At 34.8% G+C, this 24,988-nt stretch overlaps 1 pseudogene; it reads right to left on the reverse strand.

The window, feature by feature from the left end:
* Positions 1-361: 361 nt before the first annotated feature.
* Positions 362-24,988, reverse strand: part of LOC103270314 — a 26,699-nt pseudogene continuing 2,072 nt past the window's right edge.

The following is a 24,988-nucleotide window of genomic DNA, read 5'->3' on the forward strand; positions in this document are numbered from 1 at the left end:
ACACAAAAATGATGGGTACAAGGTAGAAGTCATTCTTCCCAGTTGAGGGAGTGTGGACCTTTCTGCCACTAGAGAGGCTCTGGAGGCCTACTTGCATTATCAAAACATTGATAACTGTACTTTGGATCAAAATCACTAGAAAGAGTTCAACACTTGCTGTTCATAGTGGAATGAAGATTTGTGGTAAAGCCTTATCACTACAGAAGTGGAATCTCTTCACATGCCAGGGAGAGAAAGATCTAGGACTAGTCCACTGGAGTCTTGCTTTGTTACATTCTATTCACAATCCCAGAGAAATGCTACTTCAATCCAAGACTAGATTTTTGGTCCATTATTCCAGCTACTCCTTTGCCAGAAAGATTTATCCTGCTTTAAAGAAAACAAGATATGTAGCATTGTTTAAAAGGAACTCTTTCATTTTCTTGAGGAGGAACTCCTTCATTTTCTTGAGGACTGGCAAAACTAGGACTTGATAGGCTGTGAGGAAACTTCAGAGGACTTTCTGGCATAAGTGCTTCAGTGAGGATAGGACCCTAGGAGCTGTCCAGAACTGGATGGTGACCATTGTTGCCCTTTGGCAATAACTCCACCATGTGGAAAAAATATGCAGCAAAGACCATTGGCCATAGGAGCAAATGCAATTGGAGTTTTCAGTTCCAGGTCCCAGATCTTGAGTAGTCTGTCATCTGCCACTGTGGCAAGGTACAAGCCTTCTGGAGAAGGCTCACAATGAACTAATATGGACATCACTGTCGTCCACGGTGGGATCGACCTGGGTGTGGTAGAGTGTCCTCAACCTTTTGCTAGTGTAGGGTCTCCATATAATCACATTGGTATGTTAAGAAGCCATGAGAGCAAGGAAGAGTCAGGGGAGAAGTCACAGGAGACAACACTGCTTTGGTGGCTTTCCAGCTTCCAAATTAATGAGTAGGACCCCTGCTCCAAAGACAGACTTACCTCTCTCCTGCTTCAGAGCACAGCAAGCTGCAGTCTGGGGAGATGGTACAACAGCTTGTGTCCCAATAACACCTGAATCTGTTGACCATGTTTATTCAGGTCTCAGATGCGAAGAGTCTTGTCCCATGAAGTAGAGACCAAAATCAAACTGCCACTGAGTGTGAAGCTCAGATCTCTCATGACATCCAGGTGGCTGGAGAGATTCAAAAGCAGGAGCCCTGTCTCTACCTCGCAAATCTTGATCTGCCCATCACTGAATCCCTAGCAAGGATCAGGCAAGAGACGTCAGGCACTTGGGGATGGTGAGGTATCTAGAACTTCCTGCTGGGTGGGGAAGGCAGGGGCTGAAGGTCAATCCCCAGAGAATCAGATCACAGTCCAGTCTCTTCTCCTTTGCATTTTCTCCTCCTTTGGTTTCATTTTTGCTACTTCGGCTTTTGGCTTCAAACCCTTTAGGGATGAACTGCTCCTTCTTCCCTTTCACAATGTTTATCTAGGACTTAAAACGTACTGAATACTCATCGTGCAAAGTATTGAGAATATAATGGAGGAAAGTACATTGTCTCCAGGCTTGAGAAGTTAAGAGCCTAATAAAGGAGTAACCTCTTGTAACCTTGACCTTGGCAATTTTTCATCGGCCTACACAGGTCCATAGATTTGAACTAATTAAATAATGAATTACATATTGCCCTTCTACTTATTATACCAGTTATTTATTATAACAATAATTATATCTGCACCATCTACAATGAGTGTATGCTAATATGTATTTTAGCTTCTAGATCCCACTTTTATTTATATACCACTCTATTCAAAAGTGTTGAGCACCCATTGTGAGTGGAAAACCAGATTGGGCATTGGGTAAAGGGTGGTGACCTGTAGAAGTTATACAAAGTATAAAAAGTAGAAGGTGAAAGAGAAATATACTATATCGAATGCATGCTATGCACACAAATATCTCACCACAAAGGAAATCATGCAGTACTGTAAGAAATGTATTGATGAACTATCACTTAAGAGCTAAATTTCAGCTTAATAGTTATGCTCCCATTATTCTATTAGTGATGTCTGTATTACTATCAGGAAAGATTAGAATTAGTAAAAATATTCACTTGCAGATATAAAAAACCTCACTTATGCAAATCAATGTAAATAGCAATGTAATTCAGAATAGAAAGGGCAACATCTTAGCTCTGATTATTCAGTTTTATTTCAATAAAATGAATAAAATAAGGTATGAGGATGGCATTCTGAGAATAAAATTTTCTGGTATTTTTGAAAATTTATCACATATACTCTTCTTTCTATGGCTAATTATAAGCTGTGGTAGTCACCACACTGTATAGAAAACACAAACAAGTAAAAGAACAAAGTTATTTACTCCCCAAGCACTATTTTCTAGTTTATAAATACAGCATATAACAAGTTTCTGTTCTTTTCCATGTTAATAAATTGTTTGTATTCCTAAATAATCTCTTTCCCGATTGATATTTAATTAAGCCTAGAATACTTTTAGAAAGACAATCAGAATCACACTATTATTGTTTATGAATACTTAAGAATTAATGTAAAGGTTATTTTCTGTATAGTTTGGATAATAAGGAAATAAGTAAAGTTCTACAATGTCCTACAATGAGAAAATGTATTCTATTAAGTACAACTCTAAAAGTTATGAAGAACCATAATAATCCATGTCATTAAAAAGCACATTAAATTATTTTATAAAATTACATACTGAATTTTAAACCCTAGAAGAAATAATTTTATAGTAAGTGTAGGAAATCTATAATCATTATCTGAATTTATACATTATGTATAAAATTTCAATTTAGTTGTGTTGAGCACCCATTGTGATTGAAAAACCAGACTGGGCTTTGGGTAGAGGGTGGTGACTTGTAGAAGTTTTACAAAATACAAAAAGTAGATTGAGCAACCCTTGTTCAAAATACATAGAAACAGAGTGTTCAAGAGTTTAATTTTTTTTAGATTTTGGAATATTTGTATATACATAATGAGATATCTTGGAAATGGAATCTAAGTTTAGATACAGACTCATTTATGTTTCATCTGCATTTTATGTGCATAGCCTCATGGTACTTTTATACAATAATACTTTTATGAATGAAGCAAAGTATTGGTTGCATTTAGCCTGAAACCCAGCACGTGAGGCAAGGTGTGGAATTTTCCACTTGTGACATCGTGTTGCTGTACCCAAAGTATAGAGTTTTAGAGCATTTTGTGCTTTGAATTTCAAAGTAAGGATGCTCTACTTATATGGATATTTTATTTATTGAGTCGGTGCAAAACATTCACCTATTCAAAGGAAATATAATTTCAATACAGAGACTGGTTACCCATTTTCAATGCACTGAGTTTTTTAAAAATTTAAGTCAGAAAATAAAAATGTTCTATATTAAAAAACAAAGCATAAGAACAAGTAATTCAAAACTAAAATACAAGTTGCTAGCAAATAAAGATATAAATATGAAGATATATTTAACTGATCAAATTGTTCAATATTAAGACTAATAATGTTCTGGTGATAGTGTAAATTCACACATTAGAGAGAAGTTAGCAATCATTATCAAAAGCCTTAACATTTTATGTTCCTTTTACCTTAGCAGTGTTCTCTAAGAATTTATGTAAAAATAATTTTCCTTAGGTGCTGATTCCAATTAGACCAAATCCTAGTTGGATCTCAAATGAGAAATAAAGGTTATATTATAGATCTAACTTCAACAATAATCAAGCTATAATACATCAGTACTATTGAGAGAAGAAACTTAGTAATCACTTGCTTCTGAAAATGAAATAAAATGAATACTTGAGAAATTTCTACATGTATTGACCAAATGGGAGGATGGTGATCATGTGATATAAACTAAAAGGCATAGTCAAAAACTGAAGAACATAAAGTTGCCAAGATGAGAGACGAGAGTGTTTCAGGAAAAGAAACAGATGACCTTGGCCAATTTTGCTAAGAGCCCAAGAAAAGTAAAGACTGAAAAATATTCCATCCATTGGATTTATGACATTAAGGCCATCAGAGAACTTAACAATAACTTGTTTTTTCAGCTACTCCCAGTAGGAATATTCTTCGTAGAGACTGCTCTATTTCATTATTTTCCATTTAAGTTTAACTTATTTTCTTTTTTTTACAAATCAGCTTATTTCTACCTTAAGACTTTTAAAATGAATTTAGAGTCGTGGTATGAGAGTCAAACACTGTGGTTTGCAAGGGGCAAGAGAAATTTCCTTATTACCAAAACAAAGGGGCAACAGTCAGATTGCCCACCTAAAGTGGAATGTCAATACCAAACCTTGATTTTATTCCCCCTACATTCAAATCACTGATGCCTCTTTCAGATCCTCAGGCCAAAGGAGATAGAGTCATATTTCATTCATTGATTTCACATTCCACATCCGCTATGTCAGAAAATTTTGTGGACTCTACTTTCAAATGCATTCCTATGATCTATTTTATCTTACTGTTGCTATTTGTCTCAAATCACTGTCTTTTAACACCTCTATCATTGCAATGACCTACTAGCTTTTCACTCTGCTTCTACCTTCTGTTCCTACATTTTTTACTTTAGGGCCAGAGTGATCTCTATAAATTTGAAATCAGTACCTGTTACTTTTTGACTTAAATTTCTCACATGTTGTATGTTCTAACAAAAAGTATCATGCAGAGTTCTTATAATGATCTTTATTATCACCCTAACCTCATCTCCTACTGTCTTCTCCTCTCTTCCAGTTACACTGGAAACCTTGTTGGTCATGGGACATCCCAGGATGTTCCCTCAAACACACTGCAGGAAGTTTCCTCCGCTTTTTCTAATTCTACACTTTCTTTACATGTGTTTTCAAACTTAATCTTTTCATTAAGACATTCCTTGACCACTTTACTAAATATATTATTGTCTACCCTGATCTAGCTTTTCCTATACCCTTTTCTTATTTTTTTCAATACATTATCTAATTTCCTATACCTTACCTAGTCCTAGATAACTTATATGTAAAATAGCATTGGTGCACAGTATCTCTCAATTAATATTTCATGAGTGACTGAATCAAAAATCCACTGAAATATTCATCATGATGTTTGGTCCCTAATGAGATGTCTGTTGCTGCTTTCCTACCTGTCTTCTTCGAATCCAGAGGTATTTTCTCTTTCTGTTTCAATTTCTTCATTATTTCTCAAGCAAGCAAATAAGAAAGCAACCAATTTATATTGAATTCTCACCACCCATCTCCCTTATTTTTCTGTGCCCCTGCACACACAAGCACAAATTCAAAAAAGAGGCAAAAACCAAAACCAAATTGCTAGCTGTGCTTTTAGCTACAAACGACATTGCAAAACTTTGATAAATTAAATTGGAGTGTATGGCCTATCTTACAGACTTTGGGAGCATCTTTTGCCCTGAACCCAAAATGAAACTTTAGATGTTATCACTTGGTAAGAAAAGGCCATTACAATGCTTATTCAATCAATGACAAAAGAAATGGAACCCAGGAAATGGGGTGAGAGTGCACTTCACCCTAATACCTAGAGTGGAGTAGTCCAGTTGGAATCTTTAATCTTGACGTGTCCTTTGGTGAGGAGTAATTGGGAGGAACAAGCAAGAGAGTGGGTAGAGGGTGGTGAGTAGTTTACAGATTACCTCTCAAGCCACATGGAGGATGAAAGAGAAGAAAGACCAAGAAAGTTTACTCAATTTTCAGTCCACATAAGAAGAGTGAGAAAATGAGTTACATGTCAGATTTACAGAACTTTTTAGGAAAAGTGACTCCCAGACTTTGACTTTAAAAATAGCCAGGTTAGAAAATTCTCTCTGAGTTTACCAAGGGAGTAGATAAGGTGTGGTAGAATAAGGAGAGGCATGACAGTAAGCAGGCCATCCAACCTTTGCCTAAACTTTGGAATGAGATTGATTTTGCCTTAAAATCTCACCCCTTCAATTGCATTTCTCAGGAAATAGTGATTGCATTTATTTGGCTTAGGAATCAGGGGCATATAATTATCTAGTAGATTTTATAGAAGTCTTTCTCATAATTAAAATATATTTCAATGACAGAAAACATATATACAACATTTAGTATTCTCTCCTGTCTTTTATTGTCACTTGGCTCCCCCTTGTACTTTGTCTTCCCACAACAGTCATACAAGGATTTCAATGTAGTTAGTTGGGAATAGAATTCAGGAAGCACTGATAGGGAAGTGGGAAAGTAAGACAAAAGAAAGGAATCCAGTAAGGAGTACATTATCAAGAAAGTTATCAACTCCTTCGAGTGCAAAGGAGTACCTGGATCTCACTGGGGAACTCCAGGAGACAGTATGAGCAATATTCCTTGGAATTATTCTCATGAAAGCAAAGAAGTTAGGTATTTACATGCCACATCGTCATCCAGAAGGCCTGTGAAGGACTTCTTTCATGATTGTTCACTCCAAGGCAGTTCCAGCTTGCTTCCCTGAAGCTGAACCAGCTTCTGTAGGGAAGGAGAAGCCTCTAGCAGAGATGTGCAGTGACTGCAGAGTGTGCCAGTTTCAAAGGTGAGTATTGAGTGGATGCAAGCAGATCACAGCAGCCACAGCTACATTTCCCTTCCAGAATAGAATCGTGAATTTGCCTGGTTTTATTTGCTCCATTCCACACTTGCTTTGTAAACTTGCTTAGATTTGTTTTTCTTTTTCTGGTTTCTTTTTTATTCTTCCAGCTTTAAAAAAAAAAACTCTATACACCTCCTGAAGCCATTCAGAATTTCTGTGGATTATTATTCTTGATTTTACTTGTGTTGTAAAATCTGTTGCAGTAGCTGGCCATCAAAACAAAAGGCTTCCAACTAGAAAGAGCAAGGCATTCAGGAAAGTTATCCACATGTATTTTATAGACCTGTTTTCCATCATTAAGGTCCTACTGTCAATTCTTAGTTGGTCCCAAACTTCATCTTGGTGCAGGTTAACGGCATAGAACAAGTTAAGCATCTACTCTGTTCTCTAAGGAAGCTATCTAGACAGGTGGTAATTCACTGGTGTCAGCACTGCCACACACAGACTGCGGTTGCCAGTCTCCTACCTTGGTACTGTACACTTCTCGGTGAAAGTGATATTTGACTCTGGAGCCCTCAGTATGTCAGATGGCATGTAGGGAAATACTAGGGTAGTTCATTTTACGAGTATTATGAATTAAGCAACTTAGATAGAGGCTAGTGATTCAAATTAATAAAATATCATGCATACTTAGGTGATGAAAAAAATAAGACATACAATAAGCGATTATTTTTGAAGTTAAAGTAATTTAAAGAACTAAAAATCTTCTCTGATAATTCATATCCAAGCAAGAGGGAAAAAAAACCAGATTGATGCTTAAGAAAAAGAGGTTAATTCCTATTTGATATGTTTTTTAAACAAAATTTGGTTGCATATCTAAATATAAACGTGTGCAGTCATCTGAAGAGATAAATCCTGAAACTAAATTTAAAAAAATAAAAGCATTAGATGACATTTATGTTGTTTTTTTCTAATCAAGTTTACAGAAAAATAATTTATATACAAGTTATACCTAATTTGAATGTATAATTCTGAGTTATCACAAATGTACCCATCTAACTACCATTCTAAACAAGATACAAAACATTTTTTATCATCACAGAAAGATCTTATGGCCATTGGCAGTCAGTTCAACTCTTCCCATCAGCCTCCTCACAATTTCTATCACAGAATCAGATCTGATTTCCACCACTATAACGTTTTTTGCTAATTCTTGACCTTCATGTAGAAGAAATCAGAATAATGTACATTTTGTGTACTACTTGTTTTTCTCAGCATGTTTTTGAGATTTCTTTCTAAAGCTATATCAGAAGTATACTCATTTTTATTGCTGAACAATAATCTATTGCATAAAAAATCAATTCTTCCCTCCCTCGCTCCCTCCCTCCCTCCTTCTTCTTCCCTCTCTCTGTCCCTCTCTGTTCCTTCCTTCTTTCCTTCCTTCTTTCCTTCCTTTCTTCCTTCCTTCCTCCCTCCCTCCCTCCCTCTCTCCCTTCTTCCTTCCTTCCTTCCTTCCTTCCTTCCTTCCTTCCTTCCTTCCTTCCTTCCTTCCTTTCTTTCTTTCTTCCTTTCCTGTCTCACTCTGTCACACAAGCTGGAGTGCAGTGCCAGGATTCTAGCTCACTGAGGCTTCAACCTCCTGGGCTCAAGCAGTCCTCCCATCTTTCCTCCCTAGTAGATGAGACTACAGATACCTGCCACCACACACCAACTAATTTATTTTTTGTAGAGATGAGGCTTAACTATGTAGCCAGGCTGGTCTTGAATTCCTAGGCACAAGTGATTCAATTTATTTATTTGGGCTATTTTCAGCTTTTGAGTGTAATTAACAGAGCTTCTATGAGTCCTACACATGTATGTCTTTTTGAGGATATAAATTTTCATTTCCTATGGCAAAATATCTAGGAGTAAAATTAATAGAGCCTGTGGTGAACCTTGCAAGAACTGCCAAACTCTTTCAAAATGGTTGTACCATTGTAAAATCATACCAAACAGGGAGGAGTGTTTCATGGGCTCCACTTCACCATCATTTGCTTTGTCAGTCTTGTTAATTGTAGCCATTTCAGTGGTTATTAATTGAAAACTCAGTTTGCTTTTATTTGTATTTCCATAGTTAATATGATGCTGGACATCTTTTTGCATGCCCATTGATCACTTGTTTAAATTCTTTTGGGAATTTTATATTAAAAAACTATCTTTTGTTTCTCTGTTTCCTGACTTTATATTCTGCAACATTGCCAAATTTTGTTTTTCATTCAGTTTTTTCAAGATTCACAATTATTTTTACAGGAGCGTCATGTCATCTGTGAATAATGACACTATTACTTCTGACTTCCCAATCTTTAGGACTTTTATTTTCTTATTGCTCTGACCAAGACATTCAGCAAAATATTGAATAAAAATGATGAGAGTAAATCTTGTTTTGTTCCCAGTCTTAGGAGGAAAATATTGTGCTGCACCATTATTTTGATATTAGCCATAGGTGTTTATAAATGGTTTGATCAAAATTCCATTGCCAATTTTCTGAGAATATTTATTATTAGTATTCAGCCTATTATTTTTCTTCATCTTTTAATAATTATAGTTTTTTCTTATTACAGTAGCTGATATTTTTCCCCACGTACTTTAAAGATGGCAGTCTATTGACAAGAAAGTCAATGTCTCTTTCTCAATGGCCTACCACTCCAGACCATGACAGATAGGTGGCCCTCAAGGAATTGTAACTTCCATGTCAGGACCTGGTTTTCACCAGGAGAAAAACAGGTAAGAGGGTTCCCACCACAAAGTTGCCAAATTAATATGCTGTGTTACTGACATATTGGAACAGAGTATTCTATGCTCTGCTTATGAGATTGTGGGATACATATTTCCAACCCTACACTTTTGTCCCCACTGCGACACCGAGGCTATCTTAGGAAGTAGCATTTTATTAGTGCCGCTGCGACTCAGCAGGCTAATGCCCCAAGGCTGAGCAACCCACAGTAAGTAAGAGGAGAGGGGTTTTATGTGTTAGTTCAGGTAGGGGAGGGGGGTCGAGTTGTATAGCTATACATTTTTCTTTTTTTTTTTTTTGAGTTGGAGTCTCACTCTGTCACCCAGACTGGAGTGCAGTGGCTGCTCCCCGGCCGCTGCAACCTCGATCCACTGGGCTCTGGGGATCCTTCTGCCTCAGTCTTCCAGTAGCTGGAACTACAGGCATGCACTACCACGCCCGGCTAATTTTTTGATTTATTGTAGAGATGAGGTCTCGCCAAGTTGCCCAGGCAGGTCTCGAACCCACGGGCTCAGGCAATCCACTCACCTCAGCCTCCCAAAGTACGGGATTACAGGCTGAGCCACGGAGCCGGCTGCTATACATTTTTCTTTGGAATTTGCAAGGTGGTATTTAGCAAAATCAGATTTTCAAAGAGCAAGTTGTCTCCAGGATATACATGACAAACAGGGGTTGAAACCGATAACTTCACAAACAGAGGATGTGAGGATAAGGTTGTTAATCAATTGCTATCTTGCATTTCCAGGAAAGCAGCTTGTGGCTATTTAGTTTTCTCACATCCCATATCTAGCAGGTTGGGAGAATGCAGGTTGATTTTTTAAAGGAATAATTTTAACTGTTTTTAGCCCCTCTCTGCCACATCACCAAGAGCAGAGAGAGGCAATTGATGTCAGACAGGAATGGAAAAGAGGGAGATCAGTTGGGACTGGGGTACCAAAGTTAGGGAAATAGACGGCTGGGAACCCATTCTATGGAGGCAGAGAGAAAACAGGAAATGAGAACAAGTGGGATCTGAGGGTCCAAGCCCATGATGTAAGTGTCATTGTCCTATTGGAGTTCATTTAAAAATGACAAATGCAAATATAAATTTTTTAAGAATTTTGAGATGGTGACCTCAGATCATTAAGCTAAAACATAGGGTGCCTCTGAGCCTCAGGCCCTATGTGGCAGCAAATCCTGCATATCAATGAATCTTCCCTGCTCTTAGCCAAGGATGCCCCAGAGGTCAAAATGAATATCTAGGGCCCATCTCTGCACAGCTCAATCCCTGTTAATGCTGCCATCTGCATATTGCAGCCATGAGGTAGTTTCAAGCTCTGGTCTTTGTTTCTTCCATTAATATGACCATTGTAATATGCTTGGACCTCATCCCACTGAACTATAGAGTTAGAAATATAAGTCAGGCAGGGAGAGTGGGAGATCTCAGATCTCTCCCAATGACAGGTTTCAATGTGAGCTCCCTGTTTTCTAGTGCCTGAAAACATTTCATTTGTATGTTTGGTCCAGTTTTATAGTTAATGTTGGGAGAGCTCATCAGGTATCAGAAATTCTGTTATAATCTAAAATAATAAGATTTTGTAAAAGCTACTCAAATATTGAATGAACACCATAAACTTGTGTTTTAAGCTCCTCTGGTGTCAAATTAGTATATTTTGATAGATTGATATCTGAAATGTCAACTTGCGTAACATAAGTATGTTTGTAAAGATTACCTATATTTTGAATTTGATTATCTTCGAGTGTTCAGCATTTGACATACTTTTTTTGTTGTTTTGAATTCTTGCCCTAGAAAATCTCCCATATTTTTAGCAATATTATTTACATAATATATGAATTTGAAGGGTACCTAATATTAAGTATTGAAATGAGTTTGACATTGTAGGAAAGAGGCAATTAAAGGCAAAGCAGGTCTGGCTGGAATATAATCTCATGGGACCTAATGTATGTTGTTGATATTGTTTTTGATTGCTTGATAGTTCTGCTTAATCCTTAAAATTTAGTGGCATATAAAATCTCCATGAATTTTTGCAGAGTCAGGATTTATACTGTGGCAGAGAGGGGCTAGAAACAGTTAAAATTATTCTTTTTTAAAAATCAACCTGCATGCTCCAAACCTGCTAGACACAGGACATGAGAAACTCACTATACTCTGGCTGGATTTGAGATTGTCCAAAAGGAATGGTACACAATCAGAATTAAAACGGCCACAAACACAAGTGGTTCTGAGCCACAGCTGTAAGTAATATTTTCGAACTTGATTGCAATCAATACTGGGATTTGAATGAATCCATATAATAAAAGTGTTCATTGATCGGACTCTCTTGTTAACTTCCTTAGCATTGAACAAGACTCAGATTTTAAGCATAAGGACACAGCCGCCACACACAAAAAAGTGTGCTTTTCCAAAGTGTTATAAAATAGATTAGTACTAAGTAAATTGGATAGAAATTTTAGTCCTTTATAAAAAATAGCTTTAGACCATATGGTGCTCTTTATATTTACCAGGTCTTTTTAAGTGAAGATAACATTGCCTGAGGTTCTCTTTTTTAGTTCTTTGGAAGTGACTTTATTACCTCAATTAGAAAGATGCTTACCCAGTAATCTGTGCCAAATGCAAATCAACAGGAATTTTCACTTGAATGTGGGTTGATAAAAACCATTAAAGGTTGTTGCTGCCTCATTCAATAAGCATGTTGTATTTTTAGGATTAAAAACAGTTCTGGGAGAGTGGGCATTTTCAGAACAAACTCAGTTTAATTTTAGAAGAATTATAAATTATAAAAGATAGTGACTCCAAAGTAAGTATCATGTGTGTAAAATATAGAAAAGAAAATAACTAGATCTAACTTTATGTAGTACTTATTTCTTAGAGATGTTAAGAATAAGAAAATTATAAGATTATTTCAAAATTTGTGTGGAATAAAAAGCAACATTATTGAAGAAAAATAACAGATATATCTGAGTCAGTAATCTATTTGTGGCCATTGAAAAATGTTTTTTGCAATGATATTTTGTGTGTGAATAAATGTGAATTACTGATGCTCAAAATTAGAGAGTATTAAACTGAAAATGTAATAAGAAAAGTAAATATAAAGTTATCAGAATGATGCACATTCTATGAAATAATAGTAATATGAAATATAGTCCTTTTTGACTAATCTCTTTAAAGTAAAAATTTCTAAAGCTTCCTGAGAATAAGTAATGATTGTAGGTGAACATAAAAGAGAATACTGTAAAAGAAAAATGCATTGCCTCATTTTCATGCTAGTATTCGGAAAATTGATGAGCTTAAACATTGAGGTTGTGATGAAAAGGAAAAGGGTGAATACATTTTAAGGTGAATTTTTTGAATAATAGGAACAAACAAAAGGTGTAATGGAAAAATCCCTGTTTTCTATGATTAGTTTTTGTTTTTAGAAAACATTAAAAAGACAAAAAAATCATAGCGACAGAACCTAGAGCTGTCATCAGTGATGGAATACGTAGGCAATGAATTGTGTTTTTTAATGACATTTAAATAATTGAAATTTTTAAAACATCCATAAAGTACATGCCATCTTCTGCTTCACACTAAGACTGTGTGTTATTGTTCTACGAGTGGGTAGGCTATGACTGGTATCAGTTACATGTCCAAAGACAACATTTTCTAGTTACAAGAGTAAAAGTCATGCTGCTCAATAATGGTATAATCATAGCAATCCTTCTCACCATAATTTTTGGTACTCATTTAACTTCTATCAGTCCTGCCACATATTACTATATGTGATTATGCAAGTTTCATGGCCTCCCTGTTTTCCTATATGAAATGGAATAAATTGAATACAGTATTTAAAATCTTTTGGGGGGTTAATAGCATATTATTTGATTAGGAAATTTTTATTATAAAAACTATTCGGATCCTTTGCTTATTTGAAAATCAGGTTGTTTTCTTATTATGGAACTGAGTTCCTTATATATTTTGGATATTAATCCCTCATCTGGGGTGTATGACTTGTAAATATGTTTTCCCATTTCTTAGGTTTTTACTCTTCACTCTGCTGTTGACTTTACTGTGCAGAAGGTTTTAAGTTTAATGCAACAGTATTTTCAATTTTGCTTTGTTTTTTATGCTTTTGGGATCAGATCTAAAAAATCTTTGCCCAGACCAATGTCATGTAGACTTTTCCCTTTGTTTCAGTAGTTTTATGGTTGAATTCTATTAATTTTACAGTTTCAGATATTATGACAAAATCTTCAATCCTTTGAGTTTATTTTTGCAGATGGTATGATGTAAGGGTCCAGTTTCACTTTTCTGCATGTGGATATTCAGATTTTCCAACATCACTTATTATAGAAACTGTCCTTTTCCTATTCATTGTTGTGTTTGGGGCACCTCAGGTGAAGATCAGTTGATCATAATGAAGATTTATTTATGAGGATCTCCCCTGATTCAAAGGTTGATATATCTGTTTTTGTGCCAGTACCATGGTGTTTTGATTACTGTAGCTTTGTAGTAGCTTTTGAGATTAGGTAATGTGGTACCTCCAACTTTGTTCTTTATGCTCAAAATTGCTTTGGATATTTAAGATCTTTTGGGGTACCATTTGAATTTTAGGATTGGTTTTTCTATTTCTGTGAACAATATCACTGTAATTTTGATAAGGATTGCACTGAATCTCTAGGACACTTAGATTTGTATGAACATTTTAACAGTATCAGTTCTTTCAATCCATGAATATGGAATATTTTTCTATCTATTTGTGTTTTCTTCAATTTTTTCATCGCTGTTATAATTTTCAGTGTACCAATTGTTTATCTCTTTGGTTAAATTTTTGCCTAAATTTTCACAGCTATTGTAAATTACACTGTTTTCTTGACTTCTTTTTTGAATAGTTCATTGTTAATGTACGGAAGAGCTGATTTATTTTGTTGGTTTTGTATCCCGCAATGGTATTCAATTTGTTTGTCAATTTTAACAGTTTATTTTTCTTTTTAGAGGTGTCTTTAGGGTTTTCTATTTATAAGATCATGTCGTATACAATCAGTGACAATTCATCTTCTACCTTTCCAATTTGGATGCCTGTTTTTTTCTTTTTCCTGCCTAATTGCTCTGGCTAAAACTTCCAGGACTATGTCAAATAGTAGTGACAAGAGTGGGCATCCTTGTCTTATACTTAATCTTATAGGAAAAACTTCAGCTTTTCACTATTTAGTATTATATTAGCTGTGGGCTTGTCATATATATAGTCTTTATTGTGTTGAGGTATATTTTTTATACCTAATTTGTTGAGAGTTTTTATTATGTGTTTTTATTATAAATTGTGTCTAAAGCTTTCTCTGGAACTACGTATATGAAAATAGGTTTTTGTTCTTAAACATGTTAATGGAGTGTATTTCATTTATTGATTCATCTGTGATGAACCATCCTTGCACATCAAATATAAATCTCTTAGAATTGTTAATTGATCATGGTAAATGATCTTTTTAATGTGACATTAAATTTGGTTTTCTAATATTTTGTGGAGGACTTTTGCATCTATGTTCCTCAGAGATGTAGCCTATAGTTATTGTTTTGTAGTGTCATTGTCTGGCTTTGGTGTCGGGATAATGTTGACCTTGTAACATGAGTTTAGACATATCCTCTTGTCTTCAACTTTCTGAAATAATTTGAGGACTTGTTTAATTCTTCTTGACATGTCTAATGAATTTCAGCTGTAAAGCCATCATGTACTAGAATTTTATTTTATAGAAGATTTTTTAATTATTCATCTAATCTTCTTATTAATTATTGGTCTGTTCAGAATTTCTATTTTTTCATGAATTCTTCTTGATAAGGTTATATTTCTAGGAATTTATTTACTTCTCTCAAAAGAAGGTCAAAAATTACCAAGGGGTATATTAAAAGGACAATATCAGTAACCACTAAGGAAAGATATATCAAAACCACTGTGTGATATCAGCTTACAACTGTTAAGATGATAACTATAAAAAAGATAAGAGATATGTGTTGGCAAGGATGTGGAAAAAAGAAAAACCCTGTACACTGTTGGTAAGAATGTAAGCTAGTTTAGCCATTATAAAAGAGCATGAAGGTCCCTCAAAATTTTAAAAATAGAACAACTATATTATCCAGCAATCACTACTGAGTAAACATTTCAAAAAATGAAATCAATGTGTCAAAAAGATATCTGTACTTCTATGTTCATTGCACATTGTCTACAATAGCCAAGATATGAAATCAACCTAACAGTTATACCCAGCTGCCCCTAATCCCTTGCAATTTCCTCTACTAAACAACCATGATGATCACATCTTTGGTTCCTAATCAAAATTCAAATACTGTAATGGCATTATTATCTTAACTTATTTCAAAACATTATTTAATCTTTCTTTAAATATTGATATACTTATACCCTTATTCTTTATTCTAAAGTATCTGATCCAAAGTCAAATACCTTTTCCTTCACAAAGAGTCATATGAATTGTGTATTTTTGCTCTTCTGCTCTAGCATATGCAGATGGAAGTTTTGTACAGTTATTAAAGCATATTTGAAATTCTAGCAAAGAGATTTGGCAGGATTTGGAGGGACACCTGTGCTACCTTTTTTGGTGTGTGTAAATTTGCCTCAGCATATATGCCCATTTATATGCTTAAAACTTGTTTACTAAATTTGAAAAACACATTCTTTTTTTAAGGTTCCAAGAGTTGAAAATGAAATTACTTTTGTCAATGGATACTCTTTTTTTGTCTCTTTTTAATGTCTTTTCTCCAGCAGAATGCTTTATTTTGATCATCAATACTCTCACATCAGTGTTCAGACAAAGAAAGATTATGTAGACAGATATCTTGGTTAAAAGGATTATGGTTAAATGCATTCTTAAGGAGACTACAGAAAAGTAATAATTACAAGTTTAAAATATACTAATTTATCCAAGGAAAAATGATTGACAAAGACAAATGGAGAGAAGAAGATGAGTTTGTAAGGCACTGCCCAGATTATACAACTAAAGACTGGATTAGGATAGAGTTAAGTCATATATTGACATGAAATCAGGGAAAATAACAGGTTTGAAAAGTTATTTGTTTAAAGTCTTACAAAAAAGCAAGTGTAACCAGGACTAAGAAGACACCTCTAAGTTTGAATTAAGAAAAGGTATTGTTAAACAATTTAGCCATTTTCAAAGGATTCATCATAGGCATAAGAGAGAAAGTAAGTACAGATGATAGAAACCACTCATTCAAATACTTTGTTGGAAAATGTCAGAGGGAAGTAGAATTTTGATTTGGGGAAGTTTAAGAATAATGCAGTGTTTTATCTATTTTATTTTATTTTTGAGATAAAGATGAGCACTTCTGACAAAAAGAACAATCCATAAGCATATAGTATGTTATTTAAGGTACAATAGGTAGGCAATATAATAAACTGAATATGATATGCTAGGAAGAAGAATTTAATTTTTAAAAATGGCAATAGACTTGCCAGGATGAAACTGGTGTCAGGAATATAATAAAAGAAGCAATATTATATGTATAATACCATATGCATTATTGCAACATTGCTGAAATGACTTTGGAAATTTTGATTTAACATTAGTTTTGCTCTTCCAACTTTCCAGAAACTCATAAAATTTATAGTTATATAATAAAACATTCATATTATATATGAAAAAACTAAGACTCAGATGTTTAATATATCTTTTGAATCACTTGAAAAAGCATTTCTGAAATAGGAAGGTCAAGGCACATGATGAGAGTTGACTTTTTTACCCCATCTGCAATTTCCAGTGCTAATTTCCTGAGCTCCAGAGTTCGAATGTAGAGAACTCACCACATGTACCCAGGGGCTCACAATCAAGGTAGTACCTTCAAGTGATTATGGAGTTGTTTATCTGAGGAGGGAAATAATTGGAGAGAGGGCTTCATATTCACATTGTTTATTGTGTTAGTTATACGTTTTGGAATTCAGGTGAATGAACTCATTTTCTGTATATTTTCTCCTCCCCTCCACTTCTTTTCTCTCCTTTTCTAAAAGATCTATTGATCTATAGATTTTAGGCCCTTAATAAAATCTGTAAAATTGTTAAGATTTTCACTTACATTTAAAATTGACCAGCAGGGCTCGGTGGCTCAGCCTGTAATCCCGCGCCTTTGGGAGGCTGAGGTGAGTGGATTGCCTGAGCCTGCAGGTTCGACCTCATCTCTACAATAAATCAAAAAATCAGCCGGGTGTGGCAGCGTGCGCCTGTAATTCCAGCTACTTGGAAGGCTGAGGTGGAAGGATCGCCGGAGCCCAGCAGGTCAAGGCTGCGGTGGCTGGGAGCGGCCACTGCATTCCAGTCTGGGCGACAGAGTGAGACTCCAACTCAAAAAAAATAAAATAAAATAAAATAAAATAAATAAAATTGATCTACAACTTTATTTTCTTGTACTGAATAATACTATAATGGCATTATTCCCTTATTTCAAAACATTATTTAATCTTTCTTTAAATATTGATATACTTATACCCTTATTCTTTATTCTAAAGTATTTGACCCAAAGTCAAATACCCTTTTCCTTCACACAGAATCATATAAATTGTGTATTTCTTTCTTCTGCTCTAGCATAAGCAGATGGAAATCAACCTAATAATAGTCTCATAAAATGGAGTTTCCGATTGTGGTATGTAGCCTGTAATGTGGTCCTCCTATCATCTCTGACTCCTAGTATTTCTGCCCTTGTGTAAGCCTCTTCTGTTGAGTGAGGACTAATCTGTTAGCTCATAACTAACTAGCAGAATATGGCAATAGTGATGGGATGCCTTTTCCAAGATTAGACTACAAAAATATTCTGGTTTCTATTCTGGATGCCTACTTTGTCTCTGTCTTTTTCTCTCTCTCCCCTCTCTGTCTCTCTCTCTCTCTCTCTTTCTCTCTCTCTCTCTCTCTCTCTCTCTCTCTCTCTCCCTCTATCTCCACCATTCCCCCTTCTCCCATTAATTCTAAAGAATGTTTATCTATTATCACAAACACAGAAGCAGCAGAACACACAGCATACTGGCAAAAACAAAAATACACACATATATGAACACAAAAGCTAAACAGAAACAAAACAACCTTATAAGATCATTATGACAGTTCAATAATCAGCCTGAACATGAATGGACTAAATGCACCACAGAAAAGACATAGAATGGAAAACTAATTTTTTTTTAAAAAGATGCAATAATTTGCTGTTTCCAGGACTCATCTCACCACAAAGGATGTCCATAGACTCAAAGTCAGAGGATGAAAAACAAATTTTTAAGTGAACGAACCACAAAAGAAAGCAGGAGTGATGATCTTACTATCAGACAAAACAACCTTTACACTATCAAAAATTTCAAAAGATACAGAAGAACACTACATAATGATGAAAGGTTTAATTCATCAACAAGAAATATCCATTGTAAACATATATGCACCCAACACAGGAGTACCAGCTTTTACAAAGCAGCTTCTAGGTAAACTAAAAAAAGATATTGACTCTAACACTGTCATAATGGAGACTTAAATACCCCACCAACAATCCTAAATAGACCATCAAGGCAAAAAAAATCAACAAAGAGATCCAGAAGCTCAATTTGTTGATTGAACAAATGGACTTAGTAGATACTTACAGAATGCTCCACCTAACAAACACAGAACATACATTCCACTCATCAGCATATGGAATGCACTTCAAAATTGACCACATCCTTGGCACAAATCAAGCATAAACAAATTTCACAAAATTGAAATACTGCCATGAACATTTCAGACCACAGTGGAATAAAAATAAATACCACCACCAACAAAATTCCCCAAAACCCACAAAGACAGTGAAAAACTCCTGGGTCAACACAGAAATCAAAACAAAAATTAAAAAAATCCCTGGAAACAAATGAAAACAAATAAACAGCTTACTAAAACCTCTGGGATGCCATAAAATCATTATTAAGAGGGTAGTTTAAATCTCTACAAACACACATCATGAAAATAGAAAGAAAAAAGTTAACTGCCCAACAAATCACCAAAGGAATTGGAAAGATAAGACAATGAAAACTCTAACTTTAGCACAAGAATCCAGATAACCAAAGTAAAAGGCCAAATATGGGACATAGGAGACAAAAATACCATAGAAAAAATCAAAGAAACAAAAAGCTGTTTCTTTGAAGGGATACACAAAATTGATGACCCTTAGCCAAAATGACCAAGAAAAAGCCCAAATAAACACAATCAGGAATACAAAAGATCAAGTCACAACTGACCCCAAAGATATACAAACAATTATTAGAGATTACTATGTACACATGTATAGAACGAAACTCAATAACATAAATGAAATGGAGAACTTTCCAACATCATAAAACCTTCCCAGGTTGAAACAAGAAGAAACTGAGACCCTAAATAGACCAATAACAACCCAGGAAATTGACTTCATCATATGAAAAAAGCCTACCAAAAAAATAAATAAATAAGGCCTGGACAAGACAGTTTTCCAGCAGAATTCTACAAAACATACAAGAAAGAGCTGATATCAATTCTTTTGAAAGTATTCCACACAATCGAGAAAAATGGAACTCTTTCCAAATCATTTTATGAAGCTAACATCACATTGATACTCAAACCTGGTAAAGATACAAAAAGGAAAGAGAACTACAGGTCAATATCCCTGATGACTATAGATGCAAGAATTCTCAACAAAATTCTAACAAACCAGATCCAACAACACATATCAAGTAGGCTTCATCCCTGGGATGCAAGACTGGTTCAACATCCACAAAACCAAAAATATAAGTAACTATACCAACAGATGCAAAACAAGAACCACTTGATTATATCATTAGACACAGAAAAAGCTTTCAATTAAATCCATCATCCCTTCCTGATTAAAAACTCTTGAACATCAAGGCACAGCAAGAACATACCTCAGAATTGTAAGAGCTATCTATGATAAACCCATAGCCAACACATTGCTAAATGGACAGAAATTGGAAACATTTCCCCTGAAAACTGGAATAAGACAAGGCTGCCCACTCTCACCTCTCCTGTTCAACATAATGTTGGAAGACCTAGCTAGAGTAATCAGAAAAGAGAAGGAAATCAAGAGATACAAATAGGAAAAGAGGAAGTCAAGTTATCCCTCTTTGCTGATAATATGATCCTATGCCTTGAAAATCCAAGAGACTCTGACAAAATCTCCTGGCACTGATAAAGAATTTTGGCAAAGTCCCAGGGTACAAAATCAATGTGTAAAACACAGTCACATTCTTATACATCAAGAACAAAGTGGCAGAGAACCAAATAAAAAGCACAATCCCATCCACAATAGCCACACAAAAAAAAGAAAGAAAGAACTACCTCGGCATCTTCCTAACTAGAGAACTGAAAGATCTTTACAATTAAAACTACAAAACACATTCAAAGAAATCAAAGATGACAAATCTAAATGGAAAAATATTCCATGCTCATGGATTAGAAGAATCAACATTGTTAAGATGTCCATCCTACCCAAAGCAATCTACAGATGTAATGCAATACTCATTAAATTACCAACATAATTCTTCTCAGATCTGGAAAGAACAATACAAATATTCATATGGAAATATAAATGACTACAAATAGCCAAAACAATCCTTGGCAAAAGAAACAAAGTGAGAGTTATCACATTTTCAGACTTTAAACTTTATTATAAGGCTACAATAATCAAAACAACCTGGCATTGGTACAAGAACAGGCGTATGTACCAGTGGAACAGGATAGAGATTCTGGAAGCAAAAACTTGATTTCTTAACTAACTCATCTTCAACAAAGCCTCCAACAGCAATCACTGAGGAGAGGAGAACCTATTCAGTAAATGGTGCTGGGAAAACTGGTTGACCATGTACAGATTATACCTATCACTATACACAAAAATAAGCTACAAATGTGTCAAAGGACCTAAATGTAAAAACCTCAAAGATTAAGAATCTTATAAAATACAGGAGACAACGTTACAAAAATTGGAATTGGCAACCAATTCCCCGATCAAATCCCCCAAAGCCCATGCCATAAGAAACAAGCTAGGTAAGTGGGACCTCATCAAACTGAAAAGCTTCTGCAAAGCAAAAGAAACCATCTTGAGTACAAGTAGACTTGAGTGCAAGTAGCATCCAGAATGGGAAAAAATATCTGCCAACTATGTATCTGACAAAGGCCTCATATCCAAGATCTACAAGGAACTCAAATAGGCCAAAAGGAACAAAACAAAACAGCCCTATTGCAAGGTGGGCAAAAGATGTGAATAGACATTTCTCAAAAAAAGACATACGAGCAGCCAATAGATACAAGAAAAAATGCTCAACCTCATTAGTCATCAAAGAAATGCAAATCAAAACCACACTGAGATACCACTTAACTCTAGTCAGGATTGTCATCATCAATAACTCAAAAAAAAAAAAGATGCTGGAAAGAATGCAGGGAAGAGGGAATACTTCTACGCTGTTAATGGGAGCATAAACTAATCAACCTCCATGGAAAACAGTTTGCAGATTCCTAAAAGATCTAAAAATCTACCTACCATATAACCCCGCATTCCTTCTCCTGGGAATATACCTGAAGGAACTCAAATCACTCTATAAAAAGATACCTGCACATGTATGTTTATTGCAGTATTATTCACAATAGCAAAAACATGGAACCAAGCACTCTGTCCATCAAAAGAGGACTGCATAAAAATGTGGTATATATACACAATGGAATATTGTGCAGTCATAAAGAAAGACAAAATTATGAAATTTACAGCAACTTGAATGGGCTTAGAGTCTATAATACTGAGTGATCTATGCAGAAACAAAGAATGGAGTATCACATGTTCTCACTCATAGGCATACCTTGAACTATTATCATAGTAGTATAAGAAAAAGATTGGCAGTAGTGGGAAACTGGCAGGGGTGGGAGAAGGTGGGATTGGCATCAGTAGGAATCTGCCAGGGGAGGGGGGACACATTTCATCAACAAAGGTACCTGCAAAATGAACATCTGTACACCTAACCCCGAATCATGCCCAACATATTTAAAATAAAAAATTAAAAGAATAAAATAAAATAAGTAAAAATAAAACAACAGATGCTGATGAGTATGAGGAGAAATGGGAATGCTTCTACACACAGCTGATGGATATGCAAACTAGTGCAACCTCTGTGGAAAACAGTGTGGTGATTCCTAAAAGGACAAGAAATTGACTTTCGATACAACCCAGCAATCCCCCTTCTGGGAACATACCCAAAGGAACTTAAATCTCTGTACAAAAAAGATACCTGCACACACATGTTTATTGAAGCACTGTTCACAATAGCAAAAACATGGAACCAATTGTGCTGCCCATTAAAAGTGGACTGGATTTTTAAAATGGTACATACACATGATGGATTATTGCACAACTATAAAGACAAAACTATGGACTTCACAGCAACTTGGATGGATTTAGAGTCTATAATACTCAGAGATTTATCACAGAAACAAAGAACTGAGTACCACATGTTCTCACTCATAAGCAGACCCTGAGTATTTACCATAATACTGTAAGAAAAGGATTGGCAATAGCCAGAAACTGCCAGGAGAGGGAGGGGAGAGGCACATGACATCAATAAGGGTACTCGATCTCAAACCAAAGTGAGGTGACAAAAGAGAGATCCAAAGTGAGGTGACAAAAGAAAGGTCCAAACTTTACCTGTACGATGACCACTTGTATACCTAATCCTGAACTGTATCCCACATCTTTAACATAAAATTTTAAAAAACTCAACTGCCATGGGAGAGGGGTTGGGATTGGCAGTTGAGGGAAACTGCCAGGGGAGGAAGAGGCACACCTCATCAACAAGAGTACCTGCATAATGAACATTTGTATACCTAACCCTGAATTGTACCCCATCTCTTTAGAATAAAAATACATAAAAAAAGAAAAGATTAATTAATTAATTAATTTAATTTTGAAAACTGTACAATTAGTAATGCAAAATAAATATTCTTCAAAAATTATGTTTTTAAATATTGGTTGTATGTATACAATGTTTTGAAGCATGTAACAGTGCATTTTATCACTAAAGTAATATGTAAAATTATAGAAGAGAATCTAAATGGAAAACCCTGTAAAATTCATTAACCGGTCCTATGAGGACCACATAAGAATGCCTCTATATTCCTTTCATTACAACAACCTAAAATAAAATGAATGCTCTTAAGAAACTGAAAAGAAGTTTATCTATTGTATCAACCTTCAAAAATTTACCAGTTTATATTTTGATAATTATCTCTATTCCTTTGTTCTTTACCTCAAGAATTTTATATATTTATTACTTTTTCTTCTGTTTTATTTAGATGTATTCCTTTTATTTCAGCTTTTTGTGTTGACTGCATATCTAATTTGTTTTTGTTAAAAAAGAGCAAATTCAAATCTCTATATAGGGTTACAAAAAATATATATTCACATTTTAAGTATGACATTTGCTCAAAAGATGGCATTAATCAAATGAATGTTAGCATCATCATTCAAAAGGCAGGACAGAAAAAAAAAGGTAGAAGCACAGTTGAGCAAACATCATACTACACACTGCTACCATAATTTAATTCAACTTTGAAAAGTAATACATAAACTACATCTCTTAAAGTGTTTATACATTTTTTTGCAACCCCTGTATATCTTGAATACTGCTAAATATATGTGCCTGTACACACAGAAACATATACACAGATATTTAATTAGAGATACAACTCTAGGTCGTCAGTTACTTTGATGTTTTCCCATTGTTTTATGACATTCATCTGTTGTGACAAATTCTGCTGTTGTCCAATTCTTATTTCTTTCTAGTTAAACCATCTTTAACATTTGCAAGTAAACATTTGCCACATAGAAAGAATTTTGCATTTATATATGTGCATGTATGTATATAATACATGCATGCATATATAATATAAATACATATTTATATACATAAAAGTTGCATACACTTCCATAAAGTATAAAAATAAAATAAATGTTCATAAATCCACCAACCAAAATAAGTAATGGAGAATTATCAGTGCCATTAAAGAAATTTAAGTATCTAAATATCTGTTCTTGGTCACATCTTCTTCATTGTTACCCAGATATAATCACTACCCTGATTTTGTGATTTTCTTTCCCTTGTTTGTATGTATATTTTAATATATACCTATACATTTCCAAAATATGTATATGTGTATGCATTTCTATAAAGTGTGAATCAAATTCTTTATTTTTAACAGTTATTGTAATGTTTTATTCTTTAAGTAGCTGTTTAAAATTCAATATTACATTTTTAGAATCCATTCATGTTAATGCATGAATTTATAAGTCATTATTTTTTATTGCAGTGATTGTTTTATGTTATGTGTATATCAGTTATTATTATCCATTCACTTAAGATAGGACACTTGAGTGTATACCATTGTATTTCATTATTATCAACAATACTAGTACTCATATTTTTTAACATGTCTCCATGTTACCCTGTGTAAGAGTCTTTTTAGTAGGTCTTTGAGAGAAGTTGCTAGTGCTACCGTGTTGGGAGCCAGCCGTGGAGGCCCGCCTGAGCATTAGGGATCCAGGTGGGCTGTGGACCCTGAGACCACCAGGTTGTGTTCAGGAGCTGAAGGCCCATTCCCTCCTCCCTTCTTTGTTGTTTGGCATGAGCCACTAGCAGGGACTTTGATGATTTAAGCATGAAGTT

The sequence above is a fragment of the Carlito syrichta genome, unplaced genomic scaffold (genome assembly GCF_000164805.1).
Source record: "Carlito syrichta isolate Samal-C Ts95f unplaced genomic scaffold, Tarsius_syrichta-2.0.1 Scaffold309789, whole genome shotgun sequence".
Taxonomy (NCBI): Eukaryota; Metazoa; Chordata; class Mammalia; order Primates; family Tarsiidae; genus Carlito; species Carlito syrichta.